At 33.4% G+C, this 24157-nt stretch overlaps 1 long non-coding RNA gene across 1 annotated transcript in view; it reads right to left on the bottom strand.

Annotated features, from left to right (window-relative positions):
• Nucleotides 1-1675: 1675 nt before the first annotated feature.
• Nucleotides 1676-24157, bottom strand: part of LOC123394394 — a 50925-nt gene continuing 28443 nt past the window's right edge. The window contains exons 2-3 of the long non-coding RNA XR_006609116.1: nt 22959-23000; nt 1676-2417 (exon numbers count right to left, since the gene is read on the bottom strand). This is a non-coding gene — a long non-coding RNA (uncharacterized LOC123394394). The remainder of the gene's footprint in view (nt 2418-22958; nt 23001-24157) is intronic.

Genomic DNA, 24157 nt, shown 5'->3' with positions numbered 1-24157 from the left:
GTGAGACAGGAAACCATCATAATCCTAGAGGAGAACACAGGCAGAAATATTTTTTACTTTCACCATAGCAACTTCCTACTAGACATATTGCCAGAGGCAAGAGAAACAAAAGCAAAAAAACAAAACAAAACAAAACAAAACAAAAAAACTATTGGGATTTAATCAAATAAAAAACTTCAGCACAGCAAAGAAAACAAACAACAAAACTAAAAGGCAGCCTATAAAATTGGAGAAGATATTTACAAATGGAATATCTGATAAAAGGCTCATATCCAAGATCTATAAAGAACTTGCCAAACTCAACACCCCCAAAACACATAGTCTAGTTAAGAAATGGGCACAAGACTTGAATAGAAATTTTTCCGAAGAAAACATCCAGATGGCTAACAGGCATGTGAGAAAATGCTCAGCACCACTCATTATTAGGGAAATACAAATCAAAACCATGAAAACGCCTGTCAAAATGGCTAAAATTAACAACACAAGAAAACCATGAGACTTAACTATAGAGAACAGATTGAAAGTTGATGGAGGGAAGGAATGGGGTATGGGCTAAGTGGATGATGGGTATTAAGGAGCAAACTTGGTATGATATGTAAGTGATGAATCACCAAATTCTATTTTTTTTAAAGATTGTATTTATTTATTCAACAGACAGAGATCTGTAAGTAGGCAGAGAGCCAGGGAGAGAGAGAGAGAGGAGGAAGCAGGCTCCCCACTGAACAGAGAGCCCGATGCTGGGCTCGATCCCAGGAGCCTGGGATCATGACCCAAGCCGAAGGCAGAGGCTTTAAACCACTGAGCCACCCAGGCACCCCCAAATTCTATTCTTGAAGCCAATGTTATACTATATGTTAACTAATTAGAATTTAAATAAGAATTTGAAAGAAAAACAATAATAAAATATATTTAGTTTAAAAGTTAAAAAAAAGTAGTGAAAATAACCAGAAGTACAATAATCTGTTATTAGAAAAACATATAAATTCTAGTAGCAATAACCCAAAACATAACAGGGAAAAAAGTATAAAGTTTATAAATTTTATTGAAGTTATCAGTTTAAGACAGAGTATTGTAAGTTTAAGATATTGTATGTAAAGCTCATGGCAACCACTAGGGAAAATTGTGTGATAATTATACAAAAGAATATGATAATGAATTCAAAAGATATTGATTATAAAATACATCAAAACACACACAAAAAAGACAGCAGGATAAGAAAAAAGGAACAACAAATCTATACAACAACCAGGAAACAATGAACAAAATGGCAATAGTAATTTCCTACATGTCAATAATTACTTTAAATGTAAACAGATTAAATTTTCCTGTAAAAGGCATAGAATGGCTGAATGGATAAAAATTCAACAAAATTCTGCCTATAAGTTACCTATTTTAGTCTTAAAGATCCACATAGACAGAAAGTGAGGGAATCGAAAAGACATTTCAAGCAAATAGTAACAAGCAAACAAAACATAAACAGGGACAGACAAAATACTTTAAATAAATGGAACAAAAGAGAAAAACTTACTATATAATGATAAAGAAGTCAAAATATCAAGAAGCTATAACAACTTTAAATGTTTATTTATGCACCCAACATTGTAGCACATAAATATACAAAGCAAAAACTAATAGAGCTAAAAAGACAAACAGTAATACAAAAGGAGTTGGGGGATTTAAAAATCCATCCCTTGTTATTAGATCATCTGGAGAGAATCATCGCTAATGAAACAGTGGATTTGGACAACACAGTAGATGAAATGGATCTAATGGACATACATAGAACATTCTCCCCAACAACAGAATACACATTTTTCTCAAGGGCATATGGAACATTTTCTAGGGTAGACCAGTGCTGGGCCACGAAACAAGCCTTAGTGGATATAAAGTTTCTTGAGACAAATAAAGATGGGAACACATATATTAGAAGTTTTGGATACAGCAATAAAAAAAATTTACTAAGAAGAAAGTTCATAGCAATGAACACCTGCGTTAAGAAGCCAGAAACAACCCAAATAAACAACACAACTTTTGACTTAAACAACTAGAAAAAGAACACACTGAGTCCAAACTTAGTAGAAGAAAGGAAATAATAAAGAATACAAATAAATGAAATGAAGAATATCAACAACAACAAAATAACAATTAAAAAGATTAGTCCATCTAAGTTTGATTTTTTTTTTTAAGATTTTACTTATTTATTTGTCAGAAAGTAGCAAAAAAGAGACTATGAATAGGGGGAGCACCAGGCAGAGGGAGAAGTAGGCTCCCCACTGACCAAGGAGCCTGATGCAGGACTCAACTCCAGGTCTCTGGGATCATGACCTGAACTGAAGGCAAATACTTAACTGACTGAGCCACCCAGGCATCCTGGATCTTTGAAATGATAAATGAAGTTGACCAACCCTTAGACAAACCTAGAGAAAAAGAGAAAGGATCCAAATAACTAAATTAGAAATGAGAAAGTACACAACTGAGACCACAGAAATACAGAAGATCACAAGAGACTACATAAGCAATTACCTGCCAACAAACTGGATAACATGGCAGAAATGCAAAATTCCTAGAAATACAGAACCTTTTAAGACTGAATAGAAAGAAACAAAATCCAAATAGACCAATTACTAGTAAAGAGATTGAACCAATAATCAAAAATCTCCCAGTGAAGAAAATCATAGGACTACATGGCTTCACTTGTGAATATTACCAAACACTTAAAGAAATATTAACACCAATCCTTCACAAACTCTCTACCTGCCTCCTCTCGAAAATGAAAGAGGAAGAAACACTTCCAAACTAATTTTACGAGGCCAGCATTATCTTGATACCCAAACCAGAAAAAAGGCACTACTAAAAAAGAAAACTACAGGCTAATTCTACTGATGCATCCAAATGCAAAAACTCTCAATAAAATACAAGCAAATCAAATTCAGCTGTATATTTTTAAAAAATCATTCACCAGGATCATCAAGTGGGATTTATTCCAGGGATGCAAAGATGGTTCAACATATGTAAATCAAATGATGTGATATATCACACTAATGGAATGAAAGAAAAGAATCTTGTGATCAGCCCCATAGATGCAGAAAATGCATCTGACAAAATTTGCCATTTGTTCATGATAAAAATGCTGAACAGTTGAGCACAGAAGGAATATATCTCAACATAATAATGGGCCATATATGATAAGCTAATATCATATTCAATGGTAAAAAGTTGAAAGCTTTTTCCCTCCAATCAGGAAGGAGCAAGACCACAGTACCCACACTCACCATTCCTATTCAACATGGTATTACAGTCTTACCTAGAGCAATCAGCAAGGGGAAAAATAGTATCAGAATTGGAAAGAAAGAAAATTTTCTCTATTCTGTAGGTGACATTATTTTATATGTATAAAATCCTAAAGACTCAACCAAAACACTATTAGATTTAATAGATTTAATCAATGAATTCAGTAAAGTTTCAGGATACAAAATTAACATACAACATCTGTAGTATTTCTATACACTAATAATGAATTTTCTGAAAAATAAATTGATCACATTTATAATGGCATCAAAAACAATAAAACATGAAGCAAATTTAACTAAGTGAAATATTTCTACCTTCAAAATTATGACATTCATGAAAAACATTGTAGAACACACAAATAAATGGAAAGCTATCCTGTATTCATAGATTGGAAGAATACTGTTAAAATGTCAATTCTATTAAAGTCATATATATACTCAATGTAATCCCTATCAAAACCAGTGTCATTTTTTTATAGAAGTAGAAAAAACACTCCTCAAGTATCATGGAACCACAAAATACCCTAAATACCTAAAGAAATCCTGAGAAAGAACAAACCAGGAAGCATCTCATTTCTTGATTTCAAATTACACTATAAAACTAGGTTCCTCAAAACAGTATAGATGCATAAAAACAGACATTAAACTGACAGAACAGAAATGAACCCAAGCATATACAACTAATATTTGACAAGAGAGCCAAGACAGTCATTGGAGAAAAAACAGTCATTTTAATAACTGGTACCGGAATAACTGTATAAAAGAATAAAACTGGACCCATCTATTACACTACTCCCCAATTTTTTTTTCCCAAAATGAATTAAAGACCTAAATGTAGGTGCTGAAACTATGAAACTCCTAGAAGAAAAGAGGAATAAAGCTTCTTGATATGGATATGGATATTTATAATGATTTTGGTGATGATTTACTAATGATATGGATATTGGTAATGATTTTTTTGATCTAATACTCAAAACACAAGAAACAAAAAAACAAGTGGAACAACATCAAACTAAAATCTCTGCAGCAAAAGAAACTATCAATTAAATGAAAAGAGAATTTACAGAATGGAAAAAAAAATTCTCAAACCAAATATCTGATAAGAGTTTAATATCCAAAATATATAAAGAACATATACAACTCAATAGCAAAAAGACAAAATGCAATTTCCATACAAACAGCCAACAGGTATATGAAAGACACTCAACCTTACTAGTCATTAGAATATGAAAATTTAAACCACAATGAGATATCATGTCGTGTTCACTAAAATAACAATGCTGGGGAAAGGGAACCCTTGTGAACTGTTGGTATGATTGTAAGTTGGTAAAGTCACTATGGACAGCAAGATGAAGGTTCTTTAAAAAGTTAAAAATGGGATTAGCATATGATCTAGCAATTTCACTTCTGGGAATCAAAAATCCTGACTTAAAGACATCTGCACACTCGCTTATTGAAAATAGCATTATTTATAATCATAAAGACATGGGAACAACCTAAGGGTCCATCAAAAGATGAAGGTATAAAGAAGCATTGTTTGTATATACAACTGAATATTATTCAGCAATAAAAAATGAAAAGATTACCATTTGTGACAACATGGATGGGTCTTGAAGGCATTCTACTAAGTGAAATAAGTCAAACAGAGAAAGACAGATATTTTATGATTTCAGGTATATGTGGAATCTAAAAAAATAATAACTCATAGAAATAGAGATGAGGCTTACAGTTACTAGAGACAGAGGGTGGGGGGTTGGAAATTGGAGGAAGGCACCCAAAAGCGGCAAACTTCCAGTTATAAGATGAATAAGTTCTAGCAACATAATGTAAAACATGATGACTATAGGTAATACTGCTATATGATATATAGGAAAGTTATTAAGAAAGTAAATTCTAGGAGTTATCACAAAAAGAAAATATTTTCCTTTTTTATTTCTTTCCTATTGACTATATAAGATGGATATTAGCTGAATCTATTGTGGTAATCATTTCATAATATGTAAATAAAATCATCATACATCGGTCTTATACAGTGATATAGGTCAATTATTTATCAATAAAACTGGGGGGAGAAGACTTGATTAAATAAAGGAGAAATATAGGCAGGAAATTTAATAGTACACAGAAAGATAATTTCATGCAAGAGTGGTTTACAAAGATTTCATGTGAGAGGGAAATTTTTTAAGAATATAAATTTATACAAAACTTCCTGTGCCCTTTTGTGATTATTTTTTGCCCTAATTCAGAATAACTTGTACTAATATTTACTAAGATTTACTTAGTTTTATTTAATTAACCCAAATTTTTACTTAAGTAAACACATAAAAATCAGTTTTAGGACTCAAGGACTGGTATCAAAATTTTTTTTAATATGAGGTAAGACAAAAATAGATACACATAGTAAACAAAATGTATCTATTAAGTTCTAGCTAGACCCTCTTTCTTTCAAAGGACCCAAACTTGTGGTAGATTAGCAAGTATTGGATAGATGTTAAAATGTTCATACTACCCAAAGCAATCTATAGATTTAATGTAATCCCTATCAAAATACGAACAGCATTTTACACAGAATTTAAAGAAACAATTCTAACATTTGATTGGAACCATAGAAGACCCAGAATACAGAAAGCAATCAAGAAAGAAAAATGAAGGTGGAGGTATCACAACTTCAAGATTGCAAGATTGAAAAATAACTAAATTCTACTCCTGAGACCAATACTATATTATATGTTAACTAACCAGAATTTAAATAAAAAACTTAAAAAAAATCTGTAGTCATCAAAACAGTATAGCACTGGCACAAAACAGATTTATAGATCAGTGGAACAGAACAGAGAGTCCAGAAAGAAATCTACATCTATATGGTCAATTAATTCATCACAAATGGAGGCAAGAATATACAATGGGGAGAGAATCTCTTCAATAAATGGTGCTGGGAAAACTGGACAGCATCATATGAAAAAGTGAAACTGAAACACTCTCTAATGCTATACACAAAAATAAAGTCCAAATGGGTAAAGACCTAAATGTGAGAACTGAAACCATAAAAATCCAAGAAGAGAACACAGGCAGTAAATTCTCTGACATCAGCCATAACAACATTTTTCTAGATAAGTCTCCTAAGGAAAGGGAAACAAGAGCAAAAATAAACAATAGCGAATATATCATAATACAAAGCTTTTGCACAGTGAAGGAAACCATCATCAAAATGACAAGGCCACTTACTGAATGAGAGCAGATATTTGCAAATGATATACCCAATAAAGTGTTAAAATCCAAAATATATAAATAACTTATACAACTTAACATCAAAAAACCCCACAAAAACTAATTAAAAAATGGGCAGCCGGCATGAGTAGCCATTTTGCTAAAGAAGATATACAGATGGCCAACAAGACATGTGAAAAGGGAAAAGGTGCTTATCATCATTAATCATTGGGGAAATGCAAATCAAAACCACAGTAAGATATTACCTTCCACCTGTCAGAATATCTAGACTCAAAAAGAAGAAATACAAAGGGTTGGCATGGATGAGGAGGAAATAAAACCCCTTGCATATTGTTGGTAGGAATGTAAATTGATACAGCCACTGCTGAAAGCAGTGTGGAGGATTTTCCAAAATAATTAAAAATAGAAATACCACACAACCCAAAAATCCATTACTAAGTATTTACCCAAAGAAAAGAAAAACACTAATTTGAAAAGATATATGCACCTGCTTCTTGCAGCATTATTTACAACAGCCAATATCTGGAGGCAACCTAAGTAGCTATTCATAGACAAATGAGTAAGAAAGAAGAGATGTGTATAGGTATGTATGCATATACATATACACATATACATACATAAGCACATATGCATACTCAATAGAATATTATATGCCATAAAAAGAGGAAGATACCTTCCCATTTGTGACAACAAGGATGGATCTAGAGGGTACTGTGCTAAGTGAAATAAGTCAGTCTGAGAAAATCAAATACCGTATCATTTCATTTATATTTGGAGTCTTAAAAAAAAGAATCGATAAACAAAACGCAGAATAGGACCTATGAATACAGAGAACTGATGGTTGCCAGAGGTAGAGGTTGGGGAGATGGGCAAAATGAATGAAGGAGAGTCGGGACAGAGGCTTCCAGTTATAGAATGAATGTCATAGGAACAGAAGGCACAGTAGAAGGAGTATAGTCAATGGGATTGTAATAGCACCATAGGAAGGCAGATGATGACCACATTTGTAGTGAGCATAACAGTGTGTAAACTTGTTGCCATCAATCTGCTGTACACCTCAAACTAATGTAGCATTCTGTTAAATACCCTAAAGAGAAAAATTTAGGGTCAAATTTGACAGAGAATCCTGCTGTGAGTGAACACTCTATAAGTTCTTACTTGTACTACATACAAATCCTACTATGTGTTAAACACTCTGCAAAGTGATTTATATACATTTGTTCTGTAATTCTTCTGAGTTCATGATATCTCTTGGTGTGTATGGCACATCTACAGATCCTCCGCAATTAAACAGGATAGAAACGGTATGTCAAGATAATTTACTTTTTACATTTTATTGTTTTCTAATTTAAGCTCTACTTTTTTTCTTTTAGAGATTGCATATTCACATGGTACCAAAAGAAAAAAAAAATACAAGTATTCTCCATGAATGTTATTCCACAATGGCATACAATGAAGTTCTTTCTTCTGCCCCTGGATCCCAGTCATTTGATTTCCCCCAAATATTAGCAGTACTTTCAAATAGATGTTAGCCTGTAGTACACATTGTTCTATAAATTATTAGATTCATGTAACAATATATCATGGGAATATTCTCAGAGGAAAGAGAAATTTTAGTTAAGAGAAGTGTTTTAGTTAGGGTAAAATAGGCTACTTAATGACAAAGAAGTAATTTCTCATTCAAGAGCAGTCCAAGGTGGGTGTTGTTAGTGAATTCACAGCTCTATGCCCCAGAGGCTGGCAGTAACAGTGACATCTTATACATATGACCTCCAAGATCAGCCTGATCATTTCCATTTTAGAGAGGAGAAGACAAAGAGTGAAAGCCAAGGGTCGGAGCTTCGCTCATTTAAAATAGAAATTGCTAATACACTTTCCATTCACTTGCTTTTGATAGAACCTGACCACTTGAACACAGCAGAAAGAGATTGGAAAAAGAAGTCCCTAGGTGGGCAATCACATCCCAGTTGTAACTCAATTACTATGTTAGGAGGAAAGAATGGATTTTGGTGTACAGTTGGCAAGATACATAGTATATTTAGGTTTTTGACTATGAAGAAATTCCATGCATCATTTCAGAAATACTTAAATTATTTCTATGATACCTTAGATATTTTTTAAGTGAGGTTAATTGGAGTTTAAACTGACAAGTTTTGAGAAGTGTGCACAGTCATGTAATTCCTAACATAACTGTAATATTGAAGATTTCTGTCATCTAAAAAAGTTCCAACGTGTCACTTTGCGATCAGTCCCCTTCCTTGACCCCTAGCCACTGAAAACCAATCATACTTTCTGTCACTATAGTTCAGCTCTTAAAAAAAAAACTTATATAAATGGAATTTTTTGGTATCTTATTTTTATATGTTTGGTTTCTTTTATTTAGAAAGATGTTTTTGAGATTCATCCATGTTATTACAGTGTTTCACCAGTTTGTTTCTTTTTATGGCTGGGTAAGATTTTATAGTATGCATGTATGATAGTTTATCCATTTACCAGTTGATGGGCTTTAAGTTGTTACCAATATTTATTACTATTGTGATAAAAACATTTAATAAGAAATCCAGCCCTTTAACACATTTTTAAATGTACAGTATAGTATTGTTATGGTATTGTATAGCAGATTTACAGATCTTATTCATCTTGCATAACTGAAACTTTATAGCCATTTAAAACAACTCCCTATTTCTCTCACCCCAAAGCCCCTGGTAACCACCATTCTACTCTATTTCTACAACTCGACTGTTTTTAGATTCCTCAAATAAGTGGAGACATGCCATATTTGTCTTTTTGTAACAGGCTTATTTAACTTGGCATACTGTTTTCAAGGTTCCTCCATGCTGATGAAAATGGCAGAATTGTAAAAAGCTTTTGAGATTATAAGCAAACATGCTAAGAAAATTTGAATATGCCTTTTTGTGATGTATGCTTTTATTTTTCTTGGAAAAATATCTAGGATGTTAATTGCTTGGTCACATGGCAGATATATGTTTACTTTTTAGGAAACTTCCAAGCTGTTTTAAAAGTGGCTCTTGTGTTTTTCAACCCCATCATCAATCTATGAGAATTGTAGTCACTCCACAACCTTGTCGAAATTTATTTTTGCCCATTTTTAAAATTTTAACCATTTCACTGTGTATAATGATATCACATGATGCTTTTGGTTTTCATTTCCTTAATTACTATTGATCTTCAGAATATTTCCATGTGCTTATTTGCAAGCCCACAGCTAACAACATATTCAAAGATGAAAAAATATGGGTTGCCTGGATGGCTCAACTATTAAGCATCTGTCTTCAACTCAGATCATGATTCCAGGGTCCTGGAATTGAGTCCCACATCAGGATCGTTGCGCAGCTTGGAGCCCACTTCTCCCTCAGCCTGCCATTCCGCCTGTTCATGCTCTCTCTCTCTCCTTTGACAAATAAGCAAATCTTTTTTAAAAAGATGAAAAATTGAAAGTTTTTTCTTTCCTCTGAGCTCAGGAATGACACAAGGATATTCATTCTTACCACTTTTATTCAACATGGTATTGAAATTCTTAGCCAGAGCAATAAGAACAACAAATAAAGCATACAACTCAAAAAGGAAGAAATAAAACTGTCTCTATTTGCAGATGGCATATCATATAGAGAAAATTTTAAAGACTCCACCAAAAAGCTGTTAGAATAAGTGAAATCAGTAAAGTTGCAGTATACAAAAATCAATATACCAAATCAGTTTTGTTTCTATGTATTAATAAAAAAAAACTATTAGAAAAATAATCCCAATTAGAATTGCATCAAAAAGAATAAAATACCTGGAATAACTTTAACCAAGGAGGTGAAAGACATGTACTTTGAAAACTATAAAACCCTGATGAAAGAAATTGAAGAAAATAGAAATAAGTAGAAAGATATTCCATGTTCATAGATTAGAAAAATTAATATTATAAAAATGTCTATTCTACCCAAAGCAATCTACAGATTCAACAGAATTCCTATAAAAAATTCAGTAGTATTTTTCACAGAAATAGAAATAGAAAAAGCAATCCTCTGATTTGTGAGGAACCACAAAAAGACTCTGGATAGTCACAGCATTCTGGAGGAAGAACAAAGCTAGAGGCACTAAACCTCTTGATTTCAAACAATATTACAAAGCTAGAGCAATCGAAACAGTATGGTATTGGCATAAAAGTAGGCATATAGGTCTATGAAAGAGTTCAGAAATAAACCCATGTATATATGGTCATTTAATTTATGACAAAGGAGCCAAGAACATACAATGAGTAAAGGATAGTCTCTTCAATAAATGGGACTAGGGAAATTCTACAGCCATGTGCGAGGAAAAAAATGAAGCTGGATCACTATCTTACATCATATGCAAATATCAACTCAAAATGGATTAAAGACTGGTATAAGACCTGACACCATAAAACTAGAAGTACATAGTAAGTATCCTCTTTGACATCAGTCTCAGCAATTGTTTATTTTTGACATCAAAAGGAAAGACAATAAAAGCACAAATAAGAAAGTAGGACTACATCATATTAAAACACTTTGCACAGCAAAGGAAATCATTAATAAAATGTTGATATAACAGCAACCTATAGAAGGAGAGAAAATATTTACAAATCATGTATCTGAGAAGGAACTAATATTCAATATATATTAAGAGCACACTGAACCCAACAGTAAAAGAACCAAGCACTAGGATTTAAAAAAAAAAAAAGGGCAAATTAAAACTATGATGAGATACCACCTCAGACCTGGTAGAATGACCATCATCAAAAGACAAAAGGTAAGTTTTGGTAAAGATGCAGAAAAAGGAGATGCTAGTACACCACTGGTGTGAATGTAAATTGACACAGACATATGAGAAACAATAAGAAATATCCTCTAAAAAGTAAAAAAAAATAACTACCATAATACCCAGCAATTTCACTTCTGGATATATATTCAAAGGAAATGAAACCAGTATCTCGAAGAGGTATCTGCATTTCCATGTTTCTTATAGTATTATTCACAATAGTCAAGATATTGAAACAATCTAAGGGTCCATCAACAAATGAAGAGATAAAGAAAATGTGGTTTGTATATACAACTTAATATTATTCGGCCATGAGAAGAAAGAATTCCTGCCATTTGCAACAACTTGGATGGACCTTGAGAGCATTACACTGTATGAAATAAGCCAGACAGAGAAAGACAAATACTGTACTGTATCACTTTTATGTGGAATCTAAAAGGAAAAAAAAGTTCTACTACTAGAGACATAGAGAAGAAAAATGGTTTCCAGGGCCTGGGAATTAGGGGAAATTGGGAGAGGTTAGTCAAAGGGTACATATTTTCAGCGTAAACAGAGTCTGAGTATTAATGTAAAACATGGTGACTATAGTTGATAACATTTTTTTGTATAACTGAAATTTGCTAAGAAAGTGGAACTTAAATATTACCAAAAAAATAAAAAAGGTAAATATGTGATGGATGTATTAATTATCCATATGATGAATCCAAAGGTACATGTATATCTAATTACCATGATAAACATTTTAAATATCTTACAATTTTGTCAACATACCTCAATAAAGCTGAAAAAAAGCAAAATCTTTGCTTTATGTGAAGCACATTTATAACATTAATAATTGCTAAGATTTAGGGAAGCTATTTTCACCATGATAAGGATTTTGTTTAACCTTTCATGATTTTACATTAGAAAGGTCTCTCTGGTTAATGACAGGACCATTAGTTCTCAAATGCCTGCAGCTGTCACTCACTCTAGTACTTTCCTGAATGAAGGCCTAATATTCAGAAGCTGTTAGTATGAATGATAAATTTGAGTATGGTTTACCACTGTAATCTGTTTTATTTTAAATGTTTCTATACCTTTTATGATAGGAAGATCATTCTTAGAAATACTGAATAGAAGCCAAAAGCTAGTATGTTTTTCCCCATGATATGTTAAATACTCATGCCACATATCTGAACAATGATAAAAAATTTTACAATCATTCTGGACATGGAAATCAATCAGCTAATCAAAATCACATAGGAGATTCTCTTTGTCCTTAGAAATAAGTGAAATACCAGTTTTAGAGCATAATTAAGAAAGAAGTCATTCTGTAATAATATTAGTAATAAGAATATTATTGTTAATAATAATTGTTAATTGTTATTAATTGTTAATAATAATTGTTAATAATTATTGTTAACAATAATATTGAGTACATAGTCATGCCTTAGTTCTAGCCATCACAGGTTTTTGGATACATTTCTTTGCTTTTTTATTAGAAAGTCTCTAAGGTGAAATAGTTATTTTAATTTTTAAATACACAGAAAAAAGGCATATCAAAGATTCCAAATAGTTCAACTACATGATCAAGATCCCAGGCTGCCATCTAATTATCCAGATGATCTCAGATAAGTCGCTCTATCTGGATTCAGTTTATTTGTAGATGATGGATTTGGATTATTAGAGACTTTCTAAGGACCCATTCAATTTTAAAATGCCAGTTTGAAGTATATCCTTAAAGAATAGATTCCAGAAATTTACATGTATTTTGCTTCTTTTGCTTTTCTTTTCCCTGCATTATATCACGTTGTACTATAAAGTAATCAGAAATTAATGTATCTTCCCTTTCACACATTTTGGAGAATATAGCCTCCACACAGTTATTTCACTCAAATAATACAACATACAACCCACGTTCATCCTAATCTTGTCAATAAAGTTTTGAGTAGGAGTGCCCTGCTCAAGCAAGATCATGGTTTTCATCGTTCCATGATTTCATATTTCAATATTAAATTCATTGTTTCATATCACTTCTGCTATCTGAACATATTTCAGTAACCATTTGGTTGAATATAAATCGTATGTTATGTTCTATCAATCATCATACTCTCTCCATTTAGAAAGTCCTTCTATTTGGGTTTGTCTGATGTTTCACTATGGTTTCATTCAGGTTTCATATTTGGCAGAATATGAAATATTCTGAAATATGAAATAACCTATGCATTCATAGTAGTATGCATTCATACTACTACTTCCTATTTAATCGATTATACAGAGTTTATTCTGGTCTTTGTCCTTTTCAAATTTCTAAATCCTTTCACCAACCAAAAAATACAGCTTTCATCATTCTCAATATATTTACTCATATGCTCCATTCTAAAAGTCACAGATAGTAATTTTAGAATTGCTAACCTATACTACTGTGAATTGGGCTCCTTTTAAACATAACCCCACATGATTTTTAATCCAAAGAACCACAAAAATTAGACAGGCAGCACAATTCTTTTCTCACTGCACTAAGTAAGTAGAAAATCTGTTCATTCACACTTCTTTTTTATTGCTAAGAATGGTCTCTGAAAAGGTGTCATTTGATTTAGGAAGAGAATATATGTCTCTGTTCAAGTCTGTTTCATTTTATTCCACAAGGACGGCTGATACATAAATATCTTTAAAATGTTAGAATATTTTGTCAGATATAGGAAATAACAAAATAGTATTCAGTGCTATGATTCATCAGCTATAAGCATAGTGCACACTTGCTTGGCCATTACTATATATCCTGTATGTTAGCATATAATATGTATTGTTCTTTATTATTGCAATTTTTTTGAAAAACCCAATTTATTTTAAAGTTTTATTATGTTGGAAGACAGAAAAGGAAGAGAGCTATAGTATTATTCAAGCCTGAGAGTTATGGATTTCAATATTTATTAATCTCTAAGAAAGCACTCTTCTCTTACAAATAAAAATTAATAATTCACTAATGTACAGAACATGTCAATGGTCACAGTCTAAGTCTCTAGCTATTAAGATACATTATGGCCCTGGCATGCCCTCTACACAATACAACCTGTGGCCCTTTACTGGGAAGCCACTTCTCTACTTCTCTAGTGAGTTTTTGCTATCCTTCACAATGACTGGGTTAAATAATTCACAGTAATAAGTGGATATTTCCACCAAAGCATAATTCTTCCCTCAAATCTATCTCCAACTTGCCTTTATCTTTCCAATAAGTTCTACTAGTTGCTGCAGAATTGAACTCAAAACAGACAAAAGCATTTGCCTGTACAATGTGTCAACCTCTCTCATATGGGGCCATATAAGGCAGAGCAACTTTACTGAAAGATAACACTATTTGGACAAGTAGCATTTAAACAATTTTTGAATAAATGTTTGAGTTCATGTAGATAAAGATTTTTTATGACAGTTGACTGGGATTTAGGCTGTAGATTGGGAAGGATTTGATCAGTTGGGAGAGACAAGGGGGCACTTTAGATAGAGGGACTAATGTGGGTAACAAGAGAAAAGAAAAAATCCAATTGAACTTCTAAATTTGTATTTCTCCTAGGCAGTCCAAACTCAATATATCCTCATATGAATCTACTCTCCAACATCAAACCTGTTTCTCATCAAACCTGTTCCTTGTCTACAAATCCAGAATCTACCATATTGCCTATATGGAAAATAGGAGTCATCCTGGTCATAATGATTTTATTCCTCCTGCCTTCCCCCCTCCTATTCTATCATCCAGCATTCCGGTCAATTAATATGAAGGAATCTTCACACTTTTTTTTTCTTGGCATGGATCTATAATATGCCCATGTGTTCTCTCCAGCCCCATCTCCTACCATCTTGCTTTATGCAGAACTATTTAGAACTCTTAGTTTCATATATTCTCTACATTTGGGGCCTTTGCAACTGGTTCTCATTGGCATTCAGGTTTCAGCTCAAGCATTATCACTTGTGAGAATGTTCTTCCCTACTATCTCAGGTTCATCACAGTTCTCAGTACATTCTGGGGAACTTTCTGATTACCTCTAAAGCTTCCCAACTTTGCTCTGAATATTTGCAGGTTTTGTTTGTTTTCACATTCCTTGGATAATTTGCTTAAGACAGGCATTAACTAAAGGCAAGAGGAAGAAGAAAGAAGAATTGAATGGATGCTGAAGGACAAATTTTAGGCTATTTGGAGTCCAGTATTTGTGTTTAATCAAGTTATGAGTGGGATATGCATGTGAAAGGATTCTATAGTGTCTTAGGATTTTGTTTTCAACCATAAGGAGGCACTGAAGTTTTCATGGAGGAAAAGTGACTTGATAAAAGCAGTGAATTAGGGATATAAACTATGGTAATAGGAATGCTAGGAAGAAAGGGGACTAGTGTTGGGAGATTGGCTGATAGCCCAATTCAGTAATTTAAGTGTGAGAAAATGAAGGCCTGAGATGTGGTGGTGGTGGTGGTAGGAATAAAAAGGTTAGGTACACCTTGGTTCCAGTTCAAAATGGTGACACAGGAAGACCCTGAACTTACCTTTTATATATAATGCACCAAATTAAACCTATTTATAGAATGACTCTCCCTGAAGAAGAACAGAGGGTTGATTGAACAGCTTCTGAACAACCAAAGATAGAAAGACAAGAGAACAGTAAGAGAGATGGAGACATGGTAACAAAGGGAACTTCCACCCCTGACACTGTGAACACAGTGGGGAGGGAAAGTACTGAACAGATTTTTCTGTCCTTGGGCACTGAAATAAAAAGCCACAGTTTAAAAGAGAAACTAGCATATAAAAGAGGCAACACTAGAACTCTGCTAAGCAGTGAGGAGCTGTGGAAAAGCTCTCCAGATCAGAGGGGCTAGAGAACAATATGGTTTATATTTCCATTAATCCCGAAACCTTAGACTGGTGCAGGGTCTGGACACCATAACAAGAAGGTCTGATTGTCACAATGAGCTTGCTACCTAAGCAAGCTCAGGTTCCACACGCCCATGCCAGCCCTGGTCACCTGAGACAGAGAAAGAAAAGCTGGTATTTAAAAAAACTAAGGAGCTGCAGGAATGTTCTCTTTCCCTCCACCTTAAAAGCCTTAAAAGCTCAGACAGAAATAGGTTCCAGCTCACAGTGAGCCCAGGGTCCACAAGCCTATACCATCCTCTATATCCCCTGTGGTGCTGGAGAAAAAAAAAGAAAAAGAAAGAAAGAAAAATCAACTATGTTTTAATTTTTTAAATGAACGAATATATCTTATTTTTTTTTCTAATTTGTCTAGTCTTGTTTTTATTTTTGTTCTTTGGGGACTTTCTTTTTTCCTTTTTTCTTCCCTTTTTTTGAGGTTTTATGGTTTTTGTTATTTTATATTTTATTTTATTATTATTCTTTCTTCTGTAAACATTCATGTCTATAAAAGTAACTAGCACATTCAGCCATATTTCCAGCCACACAGCATTCAATGAGCACACACAGTCTGCATAGGGGACACCATACACAAGACCATTCCTTCAAGTATAGGAGACTTAGACATTCTGCCATATGCATATAAATACAGAAAGTCAAGAAAAATGGAAATATGCTCCAAAAGAGAGAATAAGAAGAGCCTCAGAGAAGGAGCTAAATGAAACAGAGATAACCAAAACGTTTGATAAAGAATTTAAAGTAATGATAATAAAGATACTTATTAAGCTAGAGAAGCTAGAGAAAAAAGTGGAAGAACTTAGTAAGACATTCAGTAAGGAGATAGAAAATACTGAAAAGAACCACAATTGCAGAATATTATAAGTGAAATAAAACACAGACTCCAGAGAATCAACAGTAGATTAGAGAAGAAAGAAGAGTTTATCAGTGATCTGGAAGATAGGGTAACAAAATCCATACAAGTTGAACATCAAAAACAGAAAAGAATTTAAAAATGAGGATAGATTAAGAGATTTCTTGGACAATATTAAGTAAACAAACATTCCCATTATAGGGGTTCCAGAAGAAGAGAGAAGGGTGTAGAAATCGTATTTGAAGAAATAATAATTGAAAACCTCCATAATCTAGAGGAAATAGACATCTAAACACAAGAACAGAGAGTTCCAAACAAGATTAACCTAAAGAGGTCTGCTCATGATTCATAATAATCAAAATATCAAAGGTTAAAGATAAAGAGAAAAACTCAAAGCAACAAGAGAACAAGTTACCTATAGAGGAAAATTTATCAGGCTGTCTGCTAATTTTTCAGCAGAAACTTTGCAGATTATAAGAGTGGCATGATATATTCCAAGTGCTGAAAGGGGGAAAAAAAACACCTACAACCAAAAATTCTCTACACAGCAAGGTTATCATTCAAATTTGGAAAAAAGATTAAGAGTTTCTCAGAAAAACAAAATATAAAGGAGTTTATTACCATTAAAGCAACCTTACAAGAAATGTTAAAGGACTTCTTTAAGTGGAAAAGAAATGGCCTTAGACATAAAAAATTATGAATAAAAGATGTAAAATATGACAACATATACATAAAACATGGAGGAGAAAGTAAAAAGAGGAAAAGGGGAAAGGAAAAATAAGTGGCTTTTTTTCTTTTTAGAATGTGTTTGAATTTAAATAATCAAATTAATATAGATTGCTATTTACTAGGATGTTATATATGAACTTCATGGTAGCCACAAAAACAAAACCTATGATAGATGCACAAATAAAGAGGAATAAATCTAAACACAGCACTATTGAAATTCATCAATCACAAAGAAAGAGCAATAGAAGAAGAAATGAAGAACTACAAATCAGCAAATAGGAAAATGAAAATAAGTACTCAACGATTAATAATTACTTTAAATGTAAATGGCCTAAATGTTCCAATCAAAGGACACAGGGTGGCAGATGGATTTTTGAAATAACACCCATCTTGAGGCTTCTGGGTGGCTCAGTCCGTTAAAGCATCCAAGTTGATTTCTGCTCAGGTTATGATCTCATGATCTCAGTGTCATGAGAGCAAGCCCTGAGTCAAGCTCCATACCTGGGTTGGAGCCTGTTTGAGACTCAGTCTCTCTCTCTCTCTCCCTCCCCTTCTCATGCTCAATCTCTATCTCTCTTGGGGGAAGGGGCGGGGAAAGGACCCATCTGTATGCTGCTACAAGAGACTCACCTTGGACCTAAAGACCCATGAAGACTGGAAGTGAAGGGCTAGAAAAAACATACACTATGCAAACGGAAACACACACACGCAAAGGTAACAATACTTACATCAGACAAAAGAGACTTCAAACAAAGACTAACAAGAGACCAAAAAAGGCATTACATAATGATAAAGAAATCAATCTAAGAGGATAAAACAATTGTAAACGTCTACAGACCCAACACTGGAAAACCAAAGTACATAAAGCAAATATTAATGAATGCAAAAAGAAATTAATGGTATTTTAATAATAGTAAGGGAATTTAATGCCCTGTACACATCAGTAGATAGATTATCCAGACAAATTATTACTAAGAAAAACAATGTCCTTGAATGATACATTGGACCAGAAGGACATAACCAATCTACACAGAATATTCCATCCAAAAACAACAGAATATAGATTTTTTTCAAGTGCTCATAGAACATTGTCCAGAACAGATCACATATTAGGCCAAAAAACAAGTCTCCACTCTCACCACTTCCATTCAGCATAGTTCTGGAAGGCCTAGCCACAGCAATCAGACAAGAAATATAAATGATACATCCAAATTGGTAAAGAAAAAGTTAAACTGTCACTATTTGCAGATGACATAAATCCCAAGAATTCCACCAAAATATTACCAGAAGTAATAAATATAAATCCCAAGAATTCCACCAAAAAATTACCAGAAGTAATAAATAAATTCAGTAGAATGGCAGGTACAATACCCAGAAATCAGTGGTGTTTCCATACACTACTAAGTAGCAAAAAGAGACCTTTAAAAAATAATACCATTCATAATTGTACCAAAAAGAACAGAATACCTAGGAATAAACTTAACCAAAAGGTGAAAGACCTGCACTCCAGAAACTATAAAACACTGATGAAAGAAATTGAAGACAACACAAATGAATGGAAAGATTTTTCATGTTCATGGATTGGAAGACTCAATAAAGACTCATTAAAATGTCCATGTTACCCAAAGAAATCTATAGATTTAGTGCAATCCCTACCAAAATACTAATAACATTTTTCACAGAAATAGAATACTAAAATTTGTATGGAACTACATAAGTCTCCAAATAACCAAAACAATCTTTAAAAAAGAAGAATTAGATATGATGCAATACCAGATTTCAAGATACATTACAAAGTTGTAATAATCAAAACAATATAGTACTGGCACAAAAATAGACACATAGATCAATAGAACAAAAGGGAAAGTCCAGAAATAAACCCTCATATGGTCAATTAATAAATGAGAAATGAAGCAATAATCTACAACGGGGAAAAGACAGTCTCTTCAATAAATGGTGCTGGGAAAACTGAATAGCTACATGTGAAATAATGAAACTGGACCACTTCCTTACACCACACACAAAATTAACTCAAAATGGATTAAAGACCTACATGTGAGACCTGAACTCATAAATATCCTAGAAGAAAACACAGGCAGTAAATCCTCTGACATTAGCCATAGCAAAATTTTTCTAGTCATGTCTCCCAAGGCAAGGGAAGCAAAAGCAAAAATAAATTATTGGGACTACATCAAAATAAAAAGATTCTACACAGCAAAGGAAACCATCAACAAAATGATGAGGTGACTAACAGAATGGGAGGAGATATTTTCCAAAGATATATACAATAAGGGTTAATATCCAAAATATATAAATAACTTATTTAAGTCAACACAGAAAAAAAAGAACCAATAAACAAAAAATCCAACTCAAAAAATAGCCAAAAGACCTGAATAGAAATTTTTCCACAGAAGACATACAAATGACCAATAGACTCATGAAAAATGTTCAATATAATTCATCATCAGGTAAATGAAAATGAAAATCATAAAGAGATATCACTTCACTCCTGTTAGAATGGCTAAAATATCAAGCATAAGAAACAACAAACACTGGAAAGGATGTGAAGAAAAAAGAACTCTTGCACAATGTTGGTGGGAATATAAAATTGGTGCAGTCATTGTGGAAAACAGTATGGAGGTTTCTCCAAAAATTAAAAATAGAAATATAAATGATCCAGTAATTCCACTACTGGGTATTTACCCAGAAAAACCAAAAACACTACTTCAAAAAGATATATGCACGTCTGTATATATTGCAGCATTATTACAATAGCCAAGATATGGAAGGAAACTAAGTGTCCATTAATAGATGGATAAAGAAAAAGTGGTGTTTATAAATGGATTATTACAAAGCCATAAAAAAAACGAGATCATGACATTTGAGACAACATGGATGGAGCTGGAGGGTATCATGCTAAGTAAAAAAAAAAAAAAAAAAACTTAGAGAAACACAAATACCATATGATTCCACTCATATGTGGAATCCAAACAAAAGAAAAACACCAAAACCCAAAAAACCTACAAATGAATAAACAAATAAAAAGCAGAATCGAACCTGTAAATACTGAGAACAACTGATTGTTGCCAGAGGGTGGGGGATGGGAGGTTAGGCAAAATGGGTGAAGAGGTGAGGGAGAGACAATCTAGCAGTTATAGAGTGATTAAGACACAGCACAACATAAAGAATATAGCCAGTGATAATGTAAGAGGAATTTAAGACAACAAATGGAAGGTACATTTGTGGTGAACATAGCATAATGTATAAACTTGTCAAATTATTAAGTTGTACACCTGAAACTTAACTACACACAATAACAACAACAAAGACAACAATTTGGGTAAATCCATAAAGTAAACAAGAGATTCTTCAGTATTTATTAAATTTGAAAAGCAAATAATAAACTGAAAAATGTTTTCTTTTATATGCTAGCCAAAACTTTTTTCATAAATCTTAAAAGCAGTCACACAAATTAATTAAAAGAACATTTTGCATAAATGGACCAAACAGATTAACAAAGAACACATGGAAAAGGGATAACAGACACAGACAGATAAAGAAAATTCAACCTCATCAGTAATCCAAATAATAAAAAACTGGTAGTTCTTTGATCATAATCCTAAATAGTGGCCAAGTAACAAAGCTGAAGTTCACAGGGTTAAACTCATCTCAGCTGCTCAGTGACATTTTGCACCAGATCCATGCCTCTTGGAAGTCCAACAACAGGTAACAGTGCCGCAGCTTTAAAAGTTAACCAGTTAACCTTAGCCTCACACCTGTGACATGTGAAAATCATGAATTTCCTAACCCTCTCATTTTTGAAATTCTTACATTTCCTTAACTTCACACTTCTCAAAGCTATATACACAAGACAGTTCTGACACACTGTGGACTTATTAGTACATCTTTCCCATACATAAGTAAGCAATAAAGGCAGCTCCTTTTTATTTTAGATAGTAAGTGGCCTCTTCAATGGGTGAAAAAGCCTCTCTATAATTCTTCAGGTGGGAGGGTAAATTGTCACAGCTTTTCTGTAAAGATATTGAGTAAAAATTCATGAAGGGACTTGTAAAGTTTCAATCTGTTGCCCCAACAGTTTGATTCTAAGAAAACATCTTAACAAAACAATCAGAAATGAACTCTTACTGGGAGGCCTGGGGGGCTCCATTGGTTAGCGTCTGCCTTCTGCTGGGGCTTGATCCCAGGACCCTCCCTGCTTAGTGGGGGGCCTGCTTCTCCCTCTCCCTTTCCCTCTGCCACTCACCCTGCTTGTGTTCTCTCTGTCAAATAAACACATAAAGTCTTAATAAAACAAACAAAAAATAAAGCAGTTAAGTCTCACCCTAAGGGATATTTATTACTGAATAATTATATTAGTAAAAATTTTAAAATGGCTTCAATCACCAATAACAGGAAAATGGTTGAATAAATTATGGACTCAAACAAGAGATCATATAGACATTAAGCAATGTTTTCAAAGACTTCCTAACAACATTGGACTATGCACATGTAATAAATAGTAATAGTGGAGGATGTAAAGATGTTTGTGAGCTGTGATCCTAGCTGTAGACACTTATGAATCTCTAAAATATCAGAAATACATATTTGCAAACCTTACATGGTTCACTTTCCTTGGTGGAATTATGCACAGATTTTTATCTTAATAATTCTACACACTTTACATTCAAGTATATGCTTAATAGCATAATATTTACACCAAGTATATACTTAATAGCATAATAGCATAAAAATACTTATTTAAAAAGACTACACAAAATTCTTATTTAAAAAGATTTTGGTTTCTGGTTCTTTATGTAAAGACCTTGGAAGTAACCCCTCTGACCTAGCAAGTAAAAAGATGAACAGGTTAAAAAGTAACAATACTTGGGGTGCCTGGGTGGCTCAGTCACTAAGCATCTGCCTTTGGCTCAGGTCATGATCCAGGTTCCTGGGATCGAGCTCCATATCGGTCTCCCAGCTCAGTGGGGACCCGCTTCTCTTTCTCCTTCTGCCCTGCTTGTGCTTTCTCTCTCTCAAATAAAGAAATTAAAAAAAAAAAAGTAAAGAGTAACTACTTTTGGGATCCATAAGAGAAGAGAGGACATAGAACAAAGTGCTGTCTCCAAGACTAGAAAAGAGACCATATATATATATATATATATATAAAATCACAACTTACCAGGTCAGAGACTCAAGAGTGGAAATGTCCTTGAACCATTTTCTAGGCAGGAAAAAAAGAACCATAATTAATGAAATACTGGAGGCTTAGCGAGGACAATTCTAGGTCAAAAACTCCAAGAAGACTCAGTCATAGGAGAGCATTAATAATGTAAGATTTACCTACAAGAGCCTGACCAGATTCCACAGGAAATATTGATGAAAAACCTCTTTCTCTTCCTTCAGGGGCAGAGGAAAAGGAACCTTTTGAAATACACCAGAGCACTCTGTTTTTACAGTCCTAATAAGGTGTTACCAAAGCCTAAATGGCTCTAGGCTTCCACATGAGAGAAATAAAATACTTAACTCCAGCCCACTCTAGCCATCTTAAGTCACCTAAGGGAGAAGGAAAAACCAAGGAACACGTGTGAAGTTTAGTCAAGAGGCATAGCTCACTAAAACATGGTCACTAAACCCCATAGCTCACTAAACCCCTCACAGTCAGTAGCACCTTAAAAAATGCTTATTTATAGCAGTTTCTTTTACCTTTTACATGATGCCCAGGTATCACAAAAAATTACAGGGCCTATCAAAAGGCATAATACAATTTGATGAGACAGAGCAAGCATCGGAACCAGGCATGGCAGGGATGTTGGAATTATTAGATTCAAAATTTAAAATGACTATGATTAATATAGTAAGGGCCCTAATGGATAAACTAGGTAGCATGCAAAACAGATGGGCAATGTAAGAAGAGAGATGAAAATATCCTAAGAAACAAACAAAACGTTAGAAATCAAAAACACTGTGAGAAATGAAGAATGCCTTCTATGCTTATAAGTAGACTAAACACAGCTGAGGAAAGAATCCTGAGTTAGATCAATAGGATCCTTGGAAAAAGAAAAAGAAAAAGAAAAGAAAGAAAGAAAGAAAGAAAGAAAGAAAGAAAGAAGACCAAAAAACAAAACAAACAAATAAACAAAACCAAAACCCAGACAGTGGGACAACTACAAAAGGTATAACATATGTGCAATGGGAATACTATAAGGACAAGAAAGAGAGGAAGGAATAGATGATATATTTGAAGCAATAACAGCTGAGAATTTCCCCAAATTAAAGTCAGACAGCGGCCCACAGACCTATAAATATCAGAGAACACCATGTGGGATAAATGTCCCCAAAACCGAGACCTAAGCATGTCATTTTCAAACTAAAGACAAA

The sequence above is a fragment of the Mustela putorius genome, unplaced genomic scaffold, assembly GCF_011764305.1.
Source record: "Mustela putorius furo isolate JIRA1106 unplaced genomic scaffold, ASM1176430v1.1 tig00003834_pilon_pilon_pilon, whole genome shotgun sequence".
NCBI classification, from domain to species: Eukaryota; Metazoa; Chordata; class Mammalia; order Carnivora; family Mustelidae; genus Mustela; species Mustela putorius.
Note: the sequence above shows the minus strand (reverse complement) of the source record. Positions and strands in the feature narration are given on the sequence as shown.